Below are 23,290 nucleotides of genomic sequence, written 5' to 3'. Positions count from 1 at the left end.
ACCTCCAATGGCAACGCATTCCAGGCACTCATCACCCTCTGTGTAAATGGTTTTCCATGCATATCTCCCTTAAACTTTTCTCCTCTCACTGTGAATTTATAACTCCTAGTAATTGAGTCCCCCAACTCTGGGCAAAAGCTTCTTGCTATCCACCATGTCTATATGATGACTTTGTAGCCCTCAATCAGAACTACCTCAACCTCCATCTTTCTAATGAAAATAATCCTAATCTACTCAACCTCTCTTCATAGCTAGCGCCCTCCATAACACGCAACATCCCTCTGCACCCTCTCCAAAGCATCCACATCCTTTTGGTAATGTGGTGACCAGAACTGTCTGCAGAATTCCAAATGTGGCCAAACCAAAATCTGATACAACTGTAACATGACCTGCCAACTCGTGTATTCAATACCCTGTCCAATGAAGGAAAGAATGCCTTCTGTTCTTTATTTGCTCGAAACGTCAACTGACCTGTTCCTTGGATGCTGCCTGACCGGCTGTGCTTTTTTTTTAAAACTCTGATCTCCAGAATCTGCTGTCCACACTTCTTCAGGTAATTTTCTACTATGTGCTGTTTTCTGTCCACCTAAACAAAAAGATGGTCAAAGAAAAAAAATGTCAACAGCTTTTTCACAAAAAAAATTCATCAACAGTTGTGAGATCTTCATTCTATTGCATGTATATTACAGAATTTTAGCTGTGCTGTTTCCACCACCTACTATTTAACATTTTCTGGTTCAATTAATTTTAAATATTCAACTGATCTACTTATCGTAATTTACATCATTTGTTAACAGTATACTATAAACAGGAATGTCAGAGCAGTGCAATTAAGTGAACGTTTCCAGTAGAACATTTTCAATTACTCCTGTAGGAACATGGAACAGAAGTAAGTTACTTAGCTTATTGAGCTATTTCCATAACTTAAAGAGATTATGGCCGACATGCAATCTAACTTCTTTTGCCTGCCTTCTCCGCCATATTCTTTCACGCCTTTACAGAACAAAAGTCCATCAATCGATGATCTCAAATTTATAATTGATCCAATATTAATTTCCATTTGCATAACAAAGTCCCAAACTCATACTTACGCTTTACGTTGAAAGATGCTTCCTAATTTCATGCCTGACAGATCTGATTCTATGTTTCAGATATTGGGAAGTCAAGGCCTAGGGGCGAATGAAGGAAAAAAATGTTCTCAATCATAAAGGTGCAGTTTTCCTGATCTTGGAGAGGCAGGATTAGAGAGATTAAGCAAGTGAACAATGGGTAATTTTGTCAGAAGCACTGCCAAGATATATTCCCATTGCCAAGAAACTTTTGCAGTGGCAGTCCGTGTTCAAATGCAACAAGATCTAGACAATAACCAGGTTTAGGCTGACAAGTGGCAAGTAAAAGTTAGACCACACAAATGTCAGGCAATGACCATCTATAATAACAGACAATCTAAATACCACCCCTTGACCATCAATAGTGTTACCATCACTGAAAGCCCCACTATCATCATCCTTATGTTACCACTGACCAGAAACTCAACTGGACTTGCCAAATAAATACAATGGTTACAAGAGCAGATCAGAAGCTAGAAATCCTGTGCAAGTAACTCACCTGACACACCAAAGCCTGACTTTCATCGACAAGGTACAAGTCAGGAATGTGATGGAATACTTCTCACTTGCCTGGATGGGTGCAGTTCCAACAACACCCAAGAACCTTGACACCATCCAGGACAAAGCAGCCTGCTTGACTGGCACCACATTCACAAATATCAACTCTCTACTGCGCAATGCTCAGTAGCAACAGAGCGCAGGAGCTACAAGATGCACTGCAGAATCTTACCAGAAATCCTTAGTCAGCGCATTACAAACAAATGACCACTTCCATCTAGAAGGACAGCAGATATATGAGAAAACAAGATTGCCTTAGTAAGCAGAGTCCATATCCCCAGAAGCTCTATATTTTGTCCTCACTGTATAGCAAAGATGTGCAGGATGCTGAAAACCACTGAGTCATGGGATATTCTGGATGGATATCCTAGAAAAAAGACCCCTTGCTCATGGCCACATCAAATGTTTAATTTCTAAATTATCTCTGTCGTATGCTGGGACAGTATGCTGGGACAGTAATTATATTAAGTTATTCTGGATGATTCTCAGATTCTTGTTTGGCAAAGGAATCCAAGATTATTGGGGATAGATGAGAATGTGAAAGTTGAAACACAAACAAATCAACCATGATCTTATTAAGTGGCAGAGGAGGGGTCAGATCTTGGTCTACTCTGCTTCTATTTTATATGTTCATAAATGGGAGTGAAGGCATCTCCTCTATTTAACATTGCCTTCATGTTAGCAAGAGACAGAAAGTTGTGATAAAGGACCAAAGTTTACCATTATCATGGTAGAGCATTCTCGTAAGGAATGGCCTCCCAAAATTTAACATGGCAAATCTTCATAGATCTCCAACTTTTGGTCCACTTCAGGAGAAAATCAATCCATCACATCTGTGTACTGGGAAAGCAATAATCAGTCATGATTCTCTCCCGACGGTCATCTACTAATTCCTGCTGAACAGCCCACATATGAAATATGAGAGGAGATGGGTTTGAGTTTGTTTGTAAAGAATATGACAGTTAAACACATTGACAACATTCACTATCTACATTTTATTTATTCTATTCCAGGGCTCATTAGGTTTTCATGTTCTTCCAAATTGAGCTTGTTTTCCATTGCCACCTGGTGCACACTCTTCCTGTGATGAACTGAACTCACCTGTATTTCTGTTTTCAGTTCAAAAACCTATCCCCAATGTGCTACCAGTACAGGGTGTGCAGCATGACCTTGCAATTAGAAATAGGAAAAATAATCAGCAATCATATAGTAATATTCAAGTAGAATGCTGTGGATGCAGGAAATTTAAATTAAAAATAGAAAATGTTGGAAACACTCAATGTCAAGCAGCATCTGAGGAAAGAGAAAAACAGAATTTATGTTCCAAGTCAAAATTGATGAACTGTGATGAAAAGTCAGCAACCTGAAATATACCTGTTTCTCTCTCCACAGATGCTGCCTTGATTTGGTTAATATGACAATAACCTTTGTTTATCAAAATACAGGGCATGCCTGAATGTACTTATGGTCCTTTTATCACAACTTTCTGTCCCTTGCCAACATGAAGGCAATGTAGACCAAGATCTGACCCCTCCTCTGCCATTTAATAAGATCATGGTTGATTTGTTTGTGTTTCAACTTTCACATTCTCATCTATCCCCAATAATCTTGGATTCCTTTGCCAAACAAGAATCTGAGAATCATCCAGAATAACTTAATATAATTACTGTCCCAGCATGCTGTTTTCATGCTCCAATGCACAATAGTATGATATTCAGATTATTCTCAGATTAAGAAAGATTTAATTCCAACTAATTAGCAAATACACTTTTTATTTCCTTCAAAAATGAAGTGAATATTTTGTTGAGTGCACTATCTAATACGTGCAGTTAGATAACCATTCATCTTATGTTTGTGCATTCAACACTCTTGCTCAGATAGATTTGTTGACAGATACTTACTTGTTGGACTGGGATTAATCTGTGATGAATTGCCTTATTGCTTTTTTGCTGTTTTCAAGTTGTTTCAACACAGTTAATTGCAGGAGTGGCAGAAACCTAGACCATCATGTATAATTATCAAGAAATAGATAGATGCTAACTTTAAGTCATGGATTTTCATTCCCAAACAGACAGAATGAAGTGTGAATCATGATCAAATCTTTCAATTCTGCTTGTTTACTTTAATGTATAATAGGACTTCCAACGCATCATATTACAATTCCATAAATAAATGCAAAATCATCCTCGACATTACTCTATGAACTCACATTGAGATAGTACTAGTTTTTCTTATTATCCTTTGAACCAGACTATTAAGTTGTGTTTTTAACTGCTTTCTCACATCTTAATACAATTGGATTGACACCAGCTACAATAACAAGTTTCTCCTTCACCTCAGTTGATGATCCATCAATAGTCTATCATAATTAAATCAGTAGACTTTTCTTTAGTGCGAAGTCAAGTATTTTAAAATTATTTTTCTCTCTTTTTGTTTATTTTCATTGGTTGGTTGGGCATAGATTCATAATCTGCAACCAGCTGTTGATACATACAAGTACATCACAAAGCAATTTGGAATGGAACTACTCTGGTTGCTGCTGACTGCATAAAGGGACTTACAGCAGAGCTAGGGGGCCACATGACTACAGAAACAGAGGAAATATATTTTCAAACTTTTCCAAACACCACCCCACCCCCTTACATATAAAAACACATGCACTGTCACTTACAGTTACAAATTACCCAGCATACATGGTCACAAAGAAAATTATAATTCATTAACAAAACTGTATATTAACTCTAGTCAATTATACTTTTCATCAGTCTTTGTACACGTATTGCATATATGTCTATAACATCACACAGATCCCCTAATATTACATATGCACATTATCAATGACTGTTTCTCTGGTACCTGCTTATTCCTAAGGTGATGTTTCTCCTCCAGGGAGTGTCATTCCCATGATAACAGCTGTTGTTGTGGTAACTGTTGGTCACAATTGATTTCCTTTGTTGGGTAACAGTCTCTCTGGTACTGATGATCATTCTATACTATATGCAGGTGGTAAGCTCACTTCTTTTTGATGTGTCGACGGTAATAAAGGCATTTTAGTTATGCATAGATATCGGCAGTTGTGATGATATATCTGGGTATTCAAGTTCACCAGATAAAATCAAGGTGAAAATCCCAAGTTACTATGTTGCTGCCTTTGGTTAAGAGAACTTAACTACTACATTCTAACCGGTTCTCCAATGCTCAGCAGTAGCAAAGATTCCGCAGTTTTATCAAAGTGAAATTTAGTTTTCTGTTATTTCACCTTGACTTTGTTGATTACACCTGTTACTACTTCTGACTTCAGTCATTCTTTGCAATTGGAAGAGTCGCATGGATGCGATGTGGCATTAGATATCTGCTTTGGATAGGACTATATTCAATAGAAATTGCTTTATACAAGTCTGTGCTGGGGACAGACTGGGGATTGTGTGGAGATAATATATGATGTTGAATTTAACAGCTGGATTCTTCACTCATGAAATGTCACTCATTAGAAGTCTAGAATGCCGTGTGCATTCAGGCATTCTACAGTCTCACTGATAGTCATTGACATCAGCTGGTCAAATACCCAGTAACAAGAATTGCAGTGGTGACCAGATAATTCATTCTTCAGGATTGAAAAGGTTTGCTCCAATCTTCATCCATGGCCTGTTCAGAATGTCATATGCCATAAGTGGTTCTTTTTTTTTATTCTCACACGGAATGCTGGCATCAAAGGCTGGACCAGTATTTATTGCCCATTCCTAGTTGAATTTGGTAAATTGCTTATTTATTCCAAGCACTGTACGGCTGATGTGGTCATTAATTTCATTGCTCATTTTTGGCGAGTAGAGCCTCAGATTACACAGTTCCTTGATGGATTACATCAATGTACTTCAGTATCTCTTTTCTCACCTATGTGAAGTAATGACTCTATTTCCTTTGTACAAGATGAGTTATTGCTTCATCTTTATATGCCCAAAACTCTCTTACAGTAACAGGTGTGCTCTTAATGCTTTCAGGCCTTCCTTTCACAGAATCACAGAAGGGGGGACATTTGGCCAATGTGCCTTCAAATGAGCATCATTGCCTATTGCCAATATCCTGCTTTTTTCCCATATCCTTACAGCTTATTTTTATTCAAATAATTGTCCAATGCTCTCCTGAATGCCTCAATTGAACTTGCCTGCACCATACTACAAGGCAATGTATTTCATACAGTAACTACTCACTAAATGAAAAAGGCTTTTTTTCTCGTATCACCCTTACATCTTCTGTAATCATTTTAAATCTTTTATAAATGGGAACAATTTCTCCCATTACTCTATCCAATCCACTCATGATGTTGAAATCCTTTATCAAATTGCCTCTTAGCCACCTTTACTTCAAAAAGAGCAGTCCAAACTTCTTTGATTTATCCTTGTAACTGAAGTTTCTCTTTCCTGGAATTATTTCCTGTAAATAGCTTATGCACACTCTCAAATCTGTTCATATCTTTCCTTTAATGTGGCATCCAGAACTGCACACAGTACTCCAACTGAGGTCTGTCAAGCCAATGGTACTGTATGTTTTACTGACTGCATTCTTCACCTGTCACAGAAACCCCCCAGTAGCGAAACAGGCTATTTGGCCCATTGAGCTCATACTGACCCTCCGAAGAGGATTCCACCCAGACCCACTGCCCTACCCTATCCCTGCAATTACCATGGCTAACCCACTTAAGCTGCACATCTTTCGACTGTTAGAGTAAACCGGAGCACCTGAAGGAAACCAAAGCACACAGGGAGAACTTGCAAACTCCACACAAACAGTTGCCCAAGGGTGAAATCAACCCAAGTCCCTGGCATTGTGAGGTAGCAATGTTAACCACTGAGCCACCATACTGACCTAGCCTGCCACTTTCAATGTACACATTTACACCCAGGTCCCTCTACACCTGCACCTCTTTTAGAAATGTACACCCTATTTCATATTATTTTTCCAACCAAAATACATTACTTCACACTTCTCTGCATTGAAACTCAAATGCCCACTCCACCAACTTGTCCATATCCTTTAGGATTGCCCACACTGTCCTCATCACAGCTTACAATTCTTCCAAGGTGCATGCCACCTGCTAACTTTTGAAATCATCCCCTAGTTGTAATGGTCCCCTGCACACCAAGATTTAGATCACTAATGTATGTCAGGAAGAGCAAGAGTGCCAATACTGACTCCTGGAGAACTCCACTACAAACATTCGTCCAGCCTGAAAAATATCCATTAATCATGACTCCCCATTTTTTCATTACTTTCTACAGCAATGGAAGAGTTGCATTTTGTGCAGTTTGCTTGATTTCAACAAGAAGCTTGTATTTCAGAATCAATGTTTCTTCTGGGCAGATAATCGCCAGAGCACAATAAGGTTTGCTTTTTGTTGAATCTGGAAGATTTTACAGTTCATCATAATACCCCCAACTCTTCATATGAACTCCTGACAATATGCTGGGAATAAAAAAATGCCTTTCCCTGCTTGAATATTACATCCAGAGAATATTTCTGCCAATTTGATAATGTTGTTTGTGATGCTTGGGAGTAGATAGAAATCATTTGAGGAAGATGCTTTGTAGAAGCCTGGGGTTTTTGGTGGGGGGGGGGGGGGGGGGAAGGTGGAGAGGGGGGGTAGGCAGTGTGCGTGGGGAAGGTGTGGTAGGTGGCTCCACTATCTCTTTGGCTTTCCCACACAGATATTGATTAAAATGCTCACAAATAAAGGCAATAGCTAAGCTATTGAATGAATCCAACAAATTGCACTACACCTCTGCATACTCTCAGTTTATTAGGTTTGTTTTCTAGGTTTTGAGGTTTACCTTGCTGCTAACCCAGTCTATGGGAGTTTCACTTTCTTGTCTACTCCTTTCTTCTAACAGTCACAAAGCAATAATAACCTTTAGACCTAATGACTCTAACCTGTTCTATAGCATCAAGTGATTCATCATTGGCTGATATCTCTCCAGCACGTCCCCTCTATGCTACATTCAATGCATGGTATGTCAATGCAGACTGCAACATTGACTTCTCACTCTGGAAGTCACTGCCACACATGGATCTCAGAGGTCCATACAGAAGAAAAAAAAGTAGAGGGAATTCTGCTCTCCAGCTGTCATCTTTGGAGGTTTTTTTTCTTTCTATCTAAATACTTCTTCTATCATGTCTTTCAAGTTGGACGAGGGAAACTTGAACTCTCCATGGCTGATGATGTGTTGGTCTCACATAAACATCCAATTCAGCATGATATTCATCAGAAATACAACCAAAACCTGTGAGAAACATCTAAGTAATCTTCTAGGAATCTGTTAAGCAATGCTTTTGTGGGCTGTAAACCTCTTCTAGCACATTTAGGGTTACAACTCCAAACTTTCGACTTGCTTCAACTGAAATAAGTTGTTGCTTGTTGTCTATTAACAGGTACTCCAGGAGTACATCGGCTGTCAGCTCAATTTATCGTCTTGGTATGACTACCATTCCATCAAATGGACTTAACTTTTCTTTTGTGGTCACTTTATTTTGAATTATATCCTGAGCCACTTCACACTGGGCTGTGAAACTTGTAATATTGTGTCTATGTGACATTTCATGTTCACTCAACACTTCACTTTTGTGGCCATTGTTCAAATAGTCACAAACTAATGATCACAAACCAATGATCACCTTTAGATTTGACACTATGTTTTATGGTGCAAACGGATTCATCATTAGCTGATATCTCTCCAGCTGCCACCTTTATAGGCTCGTTTTGCTTTCTTCTAGCTAAATACATGTATGCAACATGGCTCAGCTTCTTGCATTACAGCATTGTCTTCCCAACCCTGAGCATGTTTCCTTGCCTTTTGTATGGTGGGTTCTGCAATATTTACATGCTGTCCTCTGGCTTTAATCTTTCTGCTGTTTTTATTGCAAGTTTTTTTTCCTTATTGCACATTTGACTTCTCATTCTGCCTGGAAATTCCCTCAGCATAGCGCAAAGCCTCATCTGTCCTCCCATCAATACATTCTAGCAGATGATTTGTAACCACAGAACTTTTGCAGATGTCAATAGTCTCCTTGACAATAAGTTTCTCCTCTCTCAGCAAACTTGCTCTCATGGCAGGCTTCTTCCTGAAGAAGGGCTCATGCCCGAAACGTTGATTCTCCTGCTCCTTGGATGCTGCCTGACCTGCTGCGCTTTTCCAGCAACACATTTTCAGCTCTGATCTCCAGTATCTGCAGTCTTCACTTTCTCCATTTAACCTAAGACTATTTAACTCTGGTTAAATCATCTCAGTTGTCCAGAGTCTGGGGGATTTAGCCTTGAGCTCTGATGTTGAACAGGGCAGCACGGTGGCTCAGTGGTTAGCACTGCTGCCTCACAGGGACCCAGGTTTGATTCCAGTCTTGGGCGACTGTCTGTGTGGAGTTTGCACATGCTCCCTATATCTGCGTGGGTTTCTTCCGGGTGCTCTGGTTTCCTCCTACAGTCCAAAGATGTGCAGGTTAGGTGAATTGGCAATGCTAAATTGCCCATAGTGTTAGGTGCATTAGCCAGAGGGAAATGGGTGTGGGTGGGTTACTCTTCGGAGGGTCAGTGTGGACTTGTTGGGCCAAAAGGCCTGTTTCCACACGGTAGGGAATCTAATCTAATCTAATTTAAATATATTCATAAGTATCCTTGATTTTGGGTTCAATGCATGTCTTCAAAGTTTGCAAAATTTCACTTGTCTCATTTTTCTGCACCTTCATGAGAACTGGATTACAATATGCATATGTGACACACTTTCCCCAGCACTGATAATTATTCAAGATTTTCAAACCTGTTAAGCTTTTTTAATCTATTGCTGTGTCATCATTTTTCCACTGTCAGTGTAAAACATTCCAATTTTGTCGTATATCATCTTTCATTTCCACAGCAGCGTGAAGTCGAAAATTCATTACCATTTACACAAATAAGTTCAATTTCTATGAACAACCCCAGGCCCAAGACTCTAGCAGCATATTGAGGATGTGAGGGCAAAAATACATCTCACCTTATTGTGGTGCTCACCTTATTGTGGTGCTGATAATATGGGAACATAGGAACAAGAGTAGACCATTCAATGAGGTCATTGCTGATCTGTGAACTAACTCCATATACCAGCTTTTGTATTTTTAATACCTCTGCTGAACAAACATTCATCTATCCCAGATTTAAAACAAACAGCTGATCAGCATCAACTGCAATTTTTAGAAGAGTTCCAAACATTTTCCACCCCTTGTGTGTAGAAGTGCTTTCTGGCATCTCTCCTGAATGGTCTGGCTTCAATTTTTAGACAATTCCCTTGATTCTAAATCCCCAACCAGTGAAAATAGTTTATCCATATCATTTAACCCTGTCTTTTCCTGTTAATAGGTTGAAGATTTCAATCAGACCATGTCTTAACTTTCTAAATTCTAGTGAAAACAGGCTTATACAAATTACCTCTCCTCTTAATTTAACCCCTAAAGTCCAGGCCAATATATCCTTCCAAAGATGTGGTGCTCACAGTACTTTTGGAGCTTAATTTCAGACCTGCCCTGCTATTCACTTATTTTAATGACAGGCTTGGATCACAAGCTTATAGGTCTGATAGATTTTATTTCTTAACAGAATTTCCACAGAACTTCTGGAAGAACTATTTTTGGTGATACACTGGTAGAATAGTTACAATGCTGTGCAATAGTAAAGTACTAAATATGAATGGAAATAAAATGCCAAGTCTACCTAGCATGGATATGAGCATTTAATTGAGTGTAAGTACTGTCAAACCTGCTTCCCTGTGATAACACAGATTTGTTGACCGACAAAGTGACACAAAAGAATTGGATTGCAGGAATTTGCATCTCCTGTTCATCAGCAAACAAGATGAGTACCAATTATATAGCTACTGGTTACATCTCTGAAAGCATACTCCTTTCATTATCGTCCAGATTATACCAAGACCATTACCTCGGTTCCCCCATTACAACATTTCACATCACTACATCCACCAATACCATCTGCTTAATTGTGTCAGCCTTTACTCAGCAGTATTACCCTCACCTCTGGGTCAGAGGTTGTAGGTTCAGCCCCACTCCAGAGACTTGAATGTAAAATCTAAACCAGGCATAGGCAACACAACCAAGTGATCTAAGTGTCCAGCCAAGCTATTGTTAAAAATACAGATGGTTGTAAGTGGAAGAATCTAACAGAGATACTCCTCCAATCACATTGGTTACTGCCCTGAATTTGCTGCTGGTATTTCTATGGGCAGCAAATGCAGGAAAAACTGGTCTGTGATTGAAAGAGCAGTGAAGTGTGACTGTTCTTAATTAGACCAAGATCCAAATCCATGGTGGCAAGTGTCTGGGACAGCGATTAGGTGGCTTCCAGATGAACACTGGCATGGGGAATTTGAGTTAGGCCCAACATTCCTTCAATGACATTATTAATAAGATACCTTTGTAATATTACCCAACGAGGGATGTTGAGATAAACCTCAACTGTATAGCTGATTGAGGTTATAATTAGCCATGAGAATATGAATTACAACAACAATTTGCATTTCTAGAACGCCTTTAAATGTATCATAACAATGATATCAAACAAAATTCAGCACTAAGCCAGGTAAGGAGAGATTATCATTCCTTCTAAGCTATGCAGTGACTGGGAAGCTCTGTGCACACTGATTGTTCAGCCAATGAACAGCTTTTGCTTTTGGAAGCTGCTGCCACACAGACCTCGGAGGTCCATGCAGCAAAAAAAAAACAACACATTGGAGGGAACGTTGCTCAGGTTTGTTTCTTAGCAAAACAAGATTAGTAGAGAATTAGAAGTGATTTGTTGCCCATCTCCCCATGCAGCGAACAATCGACCAAATTTTGCCAGCCCACACGAGGTGGCTTTGGCAGGCTCCGACAGTAAATGTAAATAATCAGATGCTGTTAAGACCTTCATTATTTTCTTTTTTTAATCTTTTTGTTTTGGAGCCATGAACAGTGAGCTGAAAGTGACCTTTGGACAGTGAGCAGCAGTTTGTTGTTTAAAAACAAAAAGAGAACAAATAAACTGATATCTGTTTATTAGGGTCAGCCTAGAAGTTAATGGCAGGTTGATTCTTGTTCAAAGAACGTTTCATATACATTTCAACTCATGGTGCGAGGCTCAAACGGCTTGCAGATGTTGAATGCTAACTGGGGCCTCATAGGGAGGCAACCCGGAAAAAAATAACGTTTCAATTGGTTTTGAACTGTGGTTAAGTCAGAAGGATTGTGCTGTGAAAGCTACAGTTCAGAAGTTTGATTAGGTTAGATTAGATTACTTACAGTGTGGAAGCAGGCCCTTCGGCCCAACAAGTCCACACCGACCTGCCGAAGCGTAACCCACCCAGACCCAATCCCCTACATTTACCCCTTCATCTAACACTACGGGCTATTTAGCATGACCAATTCACCTAACCTGCACATTTTTGGACTGTGGGAGGAAACCGGAGCACCTGGAGGAAACCCACGCAGACACAGGGAGAATGTGCGAACTCCACACAGAGAGTCGCCTGAGGCGGGAATTGAACCGGGGTCTCTGGCGCTGTGAGGCAGCAGTGCTAACCACTGTGCCACCGTGCCGCCCATGATTGCTTCCTGATTATCTTCTCATTAACAATCTACTGAAAGTTCAGAGAATAGAACCTCAGATATAAGGATTTAGTAAATATTCCTCAGAGTCTACTGGGAGCTGCTTGCATGCATCAGTTTCTTCACAAAACCAAGCAAGATGTACTCACATATGCCCGTGAGATTATAGATCATAGCGACTGTTTATCAGGACTGGCCAGTTACATTGTATTTAGTGATTTATTCCTTAAACCAGTCTGTCTGTCTGAGAGAGAGTTGGGGTTAGAATCAAAGAAGTTTGTGTTTAAATCTAGAAATTAATTAGATTAACTGTTTAACTTCACTCTGCTAAAACTACTGTATCATTAATAACTTGTTAAATATTTTCTTTAAGCTATAACCAGGTCTCTGGTATCAGTTATTAACAAAGTCTAGTCATGGCTATTCAAATAAATCTGGTAAGGGACCACTGAGGTCAGTTTTACAGGTCATTTAATGTTTTCACTTCACTGTCTTGCAAATACAGAGAAAGAGAGGCTGGGTTGATTTAACTGGCTGTCCTCATCTAACAATGCCCTATTAAATGTCACTTTTTCAGGCCATCATTATTTTGCCAATGGTAGATCAACCTTCCACCGAGTAGGGAGTTGCCTTCAGATAGCCCTGGAAGGAAGGGTTTTTCTTCCCAATTTAAGAGGAGGGTGGATTCAGGGAAAAGTAGCTTTTCCCTCCATCCTCCCCAAAACCTTCAGCTATGATGATGACCAGATGAGGAACACTAAGAAGTCATGAGGAGCTGCACTAACAGCAACAGCTATGGAGCTGGATTTTACGAACACTGGTTTGCCTCTGAAGGGGTACACTAAAGGCTGGCCTTGGTGAAATTCACATGAAAGTGGAGATTAAAAGCAAGTTGCCTTTACAGGACATTTGGAGAGTAAGATCAGGTGGGGGGTGCATTGATTTGAACTTTCATAACATTCCTATACTGATCCAAAGCAATATTACTCAACAAACCTCAAGGAGTGTGTGTGAGTGTAGCTATGTGACTGGAAGAGTGAGTGGCTAGGTATGGCCGACAAGTAGCTGGCTATGTGGGAGAGCAAATGGCCAAACACAGCCAGCCAAAATGATGGGCGATTGAATGGCTGGCTGAATAAATGAGTGGCTAAGTGAGTGAATGGCTAGGTGATTGAGTGACTGAGATTGAGCAAGATACACAAACATTTTTCTCCTCCCACCTCAAAAACCTGTCCAGAACCCAGGTTGGAAGAGGAAGAAAAGCAAGGCTGAAAGGCAATTTGTTTCCAACCCCAGTTTCAAGTGAATTCCACCATAGCCAGCCTTTAGTCCTCCCAACCAGAGGAAACCACTATTTGCAAGATCTAGTTTTATTATTTTCTAAGCAATCCGTTCAGAGATGTTATCATACACCTCTGGAGCAGCTGAGATTTGAAGCCAGGCCTCCAACACCTCTACCTTCCACCTTGGTACATTCCAACCACACAACATCAATGATGACTTCACCAGTTTCCTCATCTTCCCTCCCCCACCTCTTCCCAGATCCAACCCTCCAATTCAGCACCGCCTTCTTGAACTGTCCTACCTGTCCATCTTCCTTCCCACCTATCTGCTCCATCCTCCCTTCGACCTATCATCATCACCCCCACTTGCACCTAACCATCACCTTCCCAGCTACCTCACCTCCATCCCAACCCTCCTATTTCGCTCCCAGCCCTTAACCACCCTACACACACACACACACACACACACACACACACCATTCCTGATGAAGGGCTTACGCAAGAAACATTGATTCTCCTGCTCCTCGGATACTGCCTGACCTGCTGTGCTTTTCCAGCACCACACTCCCGACTTTCAACTCCAGCATTTGCAGTCCTCACTTTCTCCTTGTCCAGAGGTAGAGAAACCACTACACTACCACAAGAGCCCTATAAGCCTGGCCTTACCCTGGTGATCAGCACATGGGATTGAGTGATTTTTCTCCCTCTACTCTACGTCTTAACCAAAAAGGCAAATAAAGATTTTATTAGTCAGCTCTGCTGCACTGCAATTTTTCATGTTCATTTCAATTAATTACTTGCTTAAGTTATCAATTTATTGCTTTGGAATAAAGTATATAGACTACATTTCTTTCAGAATCTATGGTATGTCCAATTATGTTGTTCAGATATATTACAATTGTTGCACAATTGCTTTTACTAATGAACGCTTCAACGAAAAATTCCATTGGTTTTAACCAACACATTGATCCTGTACATCATTGTTAAAATCAAGCTAAGTTCTCTTAATGACAATTTGGCAGAGTTCAAGATCAATGAAAATCTGACACTTTTTAAAAATCTGCAGCTATTATATAGATGATTTTTGGAATATACAAATACCTTAAAGCAATCAATTCAAGTTTATTCTTTTCCTCAATTTTATCCACAAATGAAGAGACTATATTTCAAGAACAGTTGCAACAATTGTGGCAATCTATCATTTAATTTCTGACTTCCCCTGAAATCTGTAATCTCTGAGCTCAAATATCAGCAACAAGCAAAACAGACAAATCCTCCCTCTAACATTTCATCAGTTGTGCATATAAGAGTGCAAAAAAGACAAGGCTCAAATACTCACAACCATCTTCAGCTAAAGGTTCCAAGTGAGTGATCATTCTTGGGTTCTTCCTGAGGTCTCCTTTCTAACCAGACATTAGCCAATTCAATTCACTAAATCTGATAAGAAACAACTAATTGCACAAATACAGAAATGGCTGTGTCTTCTGACATATCTCAGTGATAGAACTGAAGATTAATGCTCCAGATCTGCAACGGTCGAGCCATTACACTACGGCTACAACTTTCACGTCAAACTGACAAAGTGAAACCTTGTACCGGTAGATCTTGAACACAAAACAGAACAAATCAAACCCAGTCAATTAATATGCTATCTGTCTACTTTCAAAAAAGTTGCAAAGTTCTGAAAGGTGATACCAACAGAGCCAGAATAACTCAGTTTGAGACCTTGTTGTAACATTGGTGCAAATATGCATAGAAATGTTGAATTCCAGAGGCAACTGTGATTGCCCTGGATATCAAGATAGCCAGTGTGGCACCTAGGAACACCAGTAAAATTGACATAAATTAACAAAGTGAAAACCTTTTGCTGGCTAGTCATGCTTAGGAAAACAAAAGGAAGAAAATGGTGATTGCCAAAGGACATCTCAATTGTCAGACATTGCTATTGGAGTTCCTCAGGTTAAGATATTTTCTAATCAACCTGGTCAGAGATGTTATTAAACACCAGGCTTCTTGGTTCAGATGTTAAACTGGAAGGGGACTATTTATATTTAGTCTGTTCAGAGGTATTGCAGCACACTTCTGAAGCAGGTTGAACTTGAACCTATGACTTTTGGCTCAGAGGTCAGGACCTTACCACTGACTTGCAGACTGTCAGTTCTTCACAGTAGATATTTGAACAGGTTGATTCAAAATAAGTTATGACACACCTCTAGAGCAAGTGACACTTGAATCAAGGTTCTGGGCTCAGAAATAGGTAAACTTGGATACAGAAGTGGCTCAAAGGTAGAAGACAGAAAGTAGTGATGGAGGGTTGTTTTTCAGACTGGAGGCCTGCAACCACTGGAGTGCCACAAGGATTGCTGCTGGGTCCATTACTTTTCGTCATTTATAGAATTTGGATGCAAGCATAAGAGGTATAGTTAGTAAGTTTGCAGATGACATCAAAATTGGAGGTGTAGTGTGCAGCAAAGAAGCTTATCTCAGAGTACAATGAGATATTGATCAGATGGGCCAATGGGCTCAGAAGTGGCAGATGGAATGTAATTTAGATAAATGCGAGGTGCTGCTTTTTGGGAAAGCAAATCTTAGCAGGACATATAAACTTAATGGTAAGGTCTCAGAAGCGTTGCTGAACAAACAGACCTTGGAATGCAGATTCATAGTTCCTTGAAAGTAGAGTCACAGATAGATAGGATAGTGAAGGAGGCATTTGGTATGCTTTTGTTTATTGGTCAGAGCATCGAGTATAGGGGTTGGGAGGTCATGTAGCGGCTATACAGGACATTGGTTAGGCCACTGTTGGAATATTGCTGTGCAATTCTGGTCTCCTTTCTATCGAAAGGATGTTATGAAACTTGAAAGGGTTCCGAAATGATTTACAAGAATATTGCCATGGTTGGAGGATTTAAGCTATAGGAAGAGGCTGAATAGGCTGGGGCTGTTTTCCCTGGAGCATCGGGGGCTGAGGGGTAACCTTATAGAGGTTTATAAAATTATGAGGGGCATGGATAGGGTCTTTTCCCTGTGGTGGGGGAGTCCAGAACTAGAGGGGATAGGTTCAGGTTGAGAGGAAAAAGATAATAAAAGAGTCCTAAGGGGCAACTTTTTCATGCAGAGGGTGGTGCGTGTATGGAATGGGCTGCCAGAGAAAGTGGTGGAGGCTGGTACAATTATAATATTTAAAAGGCATCTGGATGGGTATATGAGTAGGTAGGGTTTGGAGCGATATTGGCCAGGTGCTGGTAGGTGGGACTAGATTGGATTGGGATATCTGGTCGGCATGGTTGAGTTGGATCGAAGGGTCTGTTTCTGTGCTGTACATCTCTATGACTCTACCACAAGAGCCCCCAGTTCTTTAGGATACGCATTTTCTAATCAACCTGCCTCTGGAGCAAATTGGACATGAAATTAAGAACCTTGGCCCATAAGTAGGGACTCCATTGCTGCATCACACGAGCTTAGTTCTTCAGAGTAATGTTCAAGATGCAATAAAGTTTCAGCACTTCATTAAATGATCTTCCTTCTAAAAGTCAGAGGTACATACATTTGTGGATGATTGTACAGCACTGTTTCATTCACCAATTCTCAGATTTAAAAAAATGCTGCCAAGCCTGAACAACATATTGCATAGACTTGGACTGATAAATTGCAAATAACATTTGGATCACACAAGAGCGAGGCAATGATCATTTCCAACAAGAGAGAGTCCAACTATTTCAACTTGGCATTCAACAGAAGAAGTTCCATTACTGACTTGCCCATCATCAAAATCTCGGTTGGGGGGGTGGTGGGGGGGGGAGTTATTGAAGGTGGGCAGGATTACCTTAACTAGACTGATAGGTCAGAGGTTACATGTTTGGTCAGTGACATACCTCACTTCCAGAGACTTTTTCATCAACTACAACACACAAGTCATGAGTGTTATGGAACACCTTACTTGTCTGGATGAGTGCAGTTCAAACAACACTTAAGAAGCTCAATAGCATCCAGGACAAAACAGTCAACTTGATCAGCAGTCGCCAATCTAACACTTTCAACAACCACTTCATTCACCACCAATGCAATGTGACTACAATGTGCATTAACATTCACCAAAGCTCCTTCTACAGAATCCCAAACCCATGTCCTCTACCAAATAAAAAGTTCCAGTATTCCTGTTGCACTGTTGCATTCCTTTACTAGAAACACCAAAAATGGTTTAACTGATAGTGTCTCATTGCTGTATGACCTTGCTGTGCACATATAAGCTATCACATTTGTCTATGTTACAGACATAATGCATTTAAAGTATTTTATTGGTTATAAAGGACTTTGAGAATCTCGAAGTCATAAGCAATGTAAAATAAATGATGCTAGAAAGAAATATAAAAATATTCAATTAACTTTCAGTGCTTTTTGCATGCTAACCATTGTCACTGTTGACAAGGGTAATGCAGTTTGGTATAATTTGTGCAGTCATGTTACGACACACATCTGGAGCAGGTGGGACTTGAATTAAGGCCTCCTGGCCTACCACTGCCTTTTAAACAAGACCTCTTAAACAATAACACTCACTGGGCTAATTCACATTCCTTTCAAGAATTACCACAAGTATAAACTTTTGTACACCGGGTGACTTTTTTTGTTTGGCCAAATATGAAATACAATCATAGCAGATGAATTGTACTGGTTTCCTTTTCCAACCAAGTAGTGTAAAAAGGGCTTTTGGTTCAATGTGAGCCAATGTCACACTATTCATGAAGAGTGATTTTATCCCTTACAAATTACTAGTTATTTTTCCATAATATTTTATTAACTTTTGTTGTGACTTGTCTCTTGCTGAACAACGTATTATTCTGGCTCCAGTGTACATAATTACTGAATAAATACATGGAAATATTTAATTCCAAACAGAACACAAAGTTGCAAATCCAAAACTAAATCATCCCTGTCATGCAAAAAACACTCGAAGAATTGTAATTTGCATACTTTAACCAAGCATGATTTCTATTTTGTTTTTGCTAACCTCTTTTCCCCTGCTGAAAAGCTGTCCCTATTTAATAAGTATAATTTAGTGGTCCATTACGTGAAAATCAGCAAAGCAATCAAAAACAACTTTCAAGAGAAAAATCTGTCGAAGTCAAGGGAATAGTTATGGCTCAGGTTGTTTTTATTTACCTCAAACACAATGATAATGGCTTTGAAAGTGTTATAATGACAGGTCAGAACACCAAAGTAATGTGGCCATTTTTAAATCTTTCCCCTCTCCATTAAATGTATCTCCTCTATTTTGGACTCTCCTACCTGGGAAAAAGACCTTAGTTACCCATGCCCCAGAAGCCCCAGCCTATTCAGCATCTCCTTGAAGCTCAAACCCTCCAACCCCAGCAGCATCCTTGTAAATCATTTCTGAACCCTTTCAAGTTTAACAATATCTTTTCTGTAACAGGGAGATAAGAATTGAATATAGTATTCTAATAGTGGCCTCATCATTATCCTGTACAGCTTCAACATAACATCCCAACTCCTAAACTCAATGCAATGACCAATGAAGGCAAGCATACCAATACACTCTTCACCATCCTGTCTAGCTGGGACTCCACTTTCAAGGAATTATGCACCTGCACCTCCTGGGTTTCTTTGTTCGGCAACACTCCCCAGGGCCCTACTAGAATAGATTAGATTCCCCTACAATGTGGAAACAGGCCCTTCGGCCCAACAAGTCCACACCAACCCTCTGAAGAGTGAACCACCCAGACCCATTTTCTTCTGATTAATGCACCTAACACTATGGGCAATTTAGTATGGCCAATTCACCTGACCTGCACATATTTGGACTGTGGGAGGAAACTGGAGCACCAGGAGGAAATCCACACAGACACGGGGAGAATGTGCAAACTCCACACACCCAAGGTTGGAATCAAATCTGGGTCCCTGGTGTTGTGAGGCAGCAGTGCTAACCACAAAGCCACCGTGCCGTACTACTAACTGTATAAGCCCACCCTGCCCCCCTATAAAAACGCCATCCTATATTCCCAATTCCTTCATCTCCACTGCATCTGCTCCCAGGAAGACCAGTTCCAATACCGTACAACCCAGATGGCCTCCTTCTTCAAAGACTGCAATTTCCCCTCAGACGTGATCCACGATGCTCTCCATCGCATCTCCTCCACTTACCGCTCCTCCGTCCTTGAGCCCCGCCCCTCCAATCGCCACTAGGACAGAACCCCACTGGTCCTCACCTACCACCCCACCAACCTCCATATACACCGTATCATCCGTCGTCATTTCCGCCACCTCCAAACGGACCCCACCACCAGGGATATATTTCCCTCCCCTCCCCTATCAGCATTCCGAAAAGACCACTCCCTCCGTGACTCTCTCGTCAGGTCCACACCCCCCACCAACCCAACCTCCACTCCCGGCACCTTGCCCTGCAACCGCAAGAAATGCAAAACTTGCGCCCACACCTCCCCCCTTACTTCCCTCCAAGGCCCCAAGGGATCCTTCCATATCCGCCACAAATTCACCTGCACCTCCACACACATCATTTACTGCATCTGCTGCACCCGATGTGGCCTCCTCTATATTGGGGAGACAGGCCTCCTACTTGCAGAACATTTCAGAGAACACCTCTGGGACACCCGGACCAACCAACCCAACCATCCCGTGGCTCAACACTTCAACTCCCTCTCCCACTCCACCAAGGACATGCAGGTCCTTGGACTCCTCCATCGCCAGACCATAGCAACTCGACGGCTGGAGGAAGAGCGCCTCTTCTTCCGCCTAGGAACCCTCAAACCACAAGGGATGAACTCAGATTTCTCCAGTTTCCTCATTTCCCCTCCCCCCCACCTTGTCTCAGTAAAATCCCTCGAAATCAGCACCACTTTCCTAACCTGCAATCTTCTTCCTGACCTCTCTGCCCCCACCCCCACTCTGGCCTATCACCCTCACCTTAACCTCCTTCCACCTATCACATTTCCAACGCCCCTCCCCCAAGTCCCTCCTCCCTACCTTTTATCTTAGCCTGCTAGACACACTTTCCTCATTCCTGAAGAAGGGCTCATGCCCGAAACTTCGATTCTCCTGCTCCTTGGATGCTGCCTGACCTGCTGCGCTTTTCCAGCAACATATTTTCAGCTACTAACTGTATAAGTCCTGCTCTGGTTTGTCTTACCAAAACACAGCACCTCATAAACACAAAATAAAGTGTCTGCCTCAAGTGACAGAAATCCCAAAGGACCACAACACTATTCACTCACAGTTGAAAGGTATCAGAACTACAGAATCTCAACCAATCTGCAAAGTTAGGATCATGAAGCCATCTTTTACATACCACCATCAATGCTACTGGTAAACTCCACTGCAATGGCCACAACGTTCTAACTATCCGTTCTTTGCAAACAATTCAGAAACTGTTTCATATGCCTGTTTTCTAAAAACGTTTTAAAATGTTATTCTTTTAGATTTGCCTCTTAATTGTACATTGTGTCCATGTGTGTCATGTAACTAATAGAAAGTAATAAACTCACTTTTAATTCAAGAAAGCCTGGTTAAATTGGTTTCTTTAACACACAAGGTCACTTCATTTTAAAACTAACATTGTTGTTATTTACTGAGAGGGTGGTGAATAAAGAAGGGGAATCAGTTTAACCCTCCTCACTGAAAAGTTTAACAGTTTGGGATATCCTGTATGGAACTATAATAACTTGGGAAACCTCATCCAGGGTCTAGTTGTAATAAGAGAGATGGCTGTTGTGCTAGAAGCCAAAAGTCAGGTTGTCACATTACTTGGTGAGGTGGTAGCTTTGGAGGTTAAAAAGAGGTACAAAACCAAAAAAAAAAGAGTAATCCATGGATTTGTGCACAAATCACTAAAACTGGCATAACAGGCTGAGAGTGCAGTTAACAAAGCATACCAAAAAATAGGAGCATTGAGAATACAAAAGCAAATAAGTTATGAGAAGCCTGTGTAGAAGCCTAATTTCACTCCAACTGCAATATTGCATCCAGTTCTGGGGTTCATAACTGAGGGAGGATGTAAAGGTAAAACAGTAGATGCAGTAAAGATTCATGAGTGATCCAGTAATGAGGAACTTCAGTTATGTAGACAGATTGGAGAAGTTAAGATTACTCATCTTGTAGAAAAGGAGGTTTGAGGATATTTGATAAAAGTGTTCAAAATCGTGAGGGAACTGGACAGCCTGCACTCATTGATAAAGGGATCAAGGACTACAGGGCACAGATTAAGGGTAACATGCAAAAAGAAACAATAACGGCATGAGGGCCTAATTAGTGATTGATAAAGTTTTAGCAATATGTCCTTGCTTTTGTGTTGTACCTACCATTAATAAAGTCAGGAAAGCTCATACTGCTTTCAAAATCAGCCTTCTGATAGTTTTCTGCCATTTCAATAATTACATTTTGAGGACTGTCACAGAAAGTGGATATTTCAGGATAGATAGAGTTTAGAGGGAAAAATCAGGTCTGGCAATGGTGGGGAAGGGGAGTGCTGGCTCAGGTTGAGCAGTGAATGTAAAGAGAGTGGATTTAGCTCTCACAGGATGGAAGTTGGCACTGAGGGTGGTGAAGGGGGTTCATGTCAGATGCAAGGGGAAGGAAGGTTCGGTCTGGAACAGAGGAAATTAATTTGGTCCAAAGTGGGAGAAAGGGTGTCTGGTTTAGAGCAGGAGATGGACGGTCTGGCTGGTAGCGGGAGATGGATGATCTCGTTCAGAGGAGAAGATGGACAGTCCGGTTCAAAGAAGAAGATGGATGATCTGTTTCAGAGTGGGAGATGGACGGTCTGATGATTGGAGAGGTCAGGTCTGGAGCAGGAGATGGGCAGGAATATGTTAGGTCTATAGAGGGAGATGGGCAGTCTGGTCCAAAGCTGGCATTGAGTGATCTTGTTCGGAATGGGTAATGGGGAGGGGGGGGGGGGGGGGCAGATGGCGGTCAGAATCAGAGCAAATCTGGATGTCAGGTCTGGAGTGGGAGATAGGGGGGTCAGGTTTGTTCTGGATAAGGAGATGGGAGGTCAATATGGAAAGGAAAATGGAGTATCATGTCTAGACAAGGAGAAAGGGTGTCTGACCCATGGCAGGAGATGATTGGCCTGGTTTGATGAGGGAGATGGGCATCAGATCTGGAATAGTGAGTGATCGGGGGCAGAATCAGATCCAATCAGGGGAAGGGGTGTTTGGTCCAGAGTGTGGGAAGGTGTGTTGGATTAAGAGCTGGGGAAAAGAGGGCTCAGGTCCATGTCAGGGGAGGCATTTGGGGGAGAATGGGGTATGTGAACCAGAGCTTTGGTTCTCATAATCAGATGTGAAGGGGAGCGGTGATGTTTGGGTCCAAAGTGGGGAAGATGTGTTGGCTTAAGATTTGGGAAGGGAGAACTTGGATTTCTGTGGAGGTGGGATTTGGGAGTCAGCACCACAGTTGGAAAAGGGGTTTAAGTCCCTGAAAGATGAAGGGTATTCAGGTTTGGAGCAAGTAAACAATGGTGTCACATCCCAAAAGTGTCAGGTCAGGTTCTAGTGGGTGTACAGTCTGTGGGAGGTGTAGTTGGAGCTGGGAGAGCTAAGTATGGGGTTAGTTCAATACTTACTCAGAAGTTAGACTATGCATTTAATACTCTAACATTTCCAGAGTAATTTTTTAATGATGTATGATTTATTAATAAATAACTTTTTATATAGGTGCTCTCTGAAAACCACACTTTTTGTACAACAA

At 41.1% G+C, this 23,290-nt stretch overlaps 1 long non-coding RNA gene across 3 annotated transcripts in view; it reads right to left on the bottom strand.

Annotated features, from left to right (window-relative positions):
- The window catches only part of LOC140480419 (uncharacterized), a 176,007-nt gene that overhangs the window by 97,870 nt on the left and 54,847 nt on the right, over positions 1–23,290 (bottom strand). For all 3 annotated transcript variants that reach the window (XR_011961290.1, XR_011961291.1, XR_011961289.1), the window contains exon 3: positions 472–586. This is a non-coding gene — a long non-coding RNA (uncharacterized lncRNA). The remainder of the gene's footprint in view (positions 1–471; positions 587–23,290) is intronic.

Source organism: Chiloscyllium punctatum, chromosome 8 (genome assembly GCF_047496795.1).
Source record: "Chiloscyllium punctatum isolate Juve2018m chromosome 8, sChiPun1.3, whole genome shotgun sequence".
In the NCBI taxonomy this organism is placed as follows: Eukaryota; Metazoa; Chordata; class Chondrichthyes; order Orectolobiformes; family Hemiscylliidae; genus Chiloscyllium; species Chiloscyllium punctatum.
The sequence above is the reverse complement of the archived record's forward strand: the minus strand, read 5'-3'. Positions and strand labels throughout refer to the sequence as shown.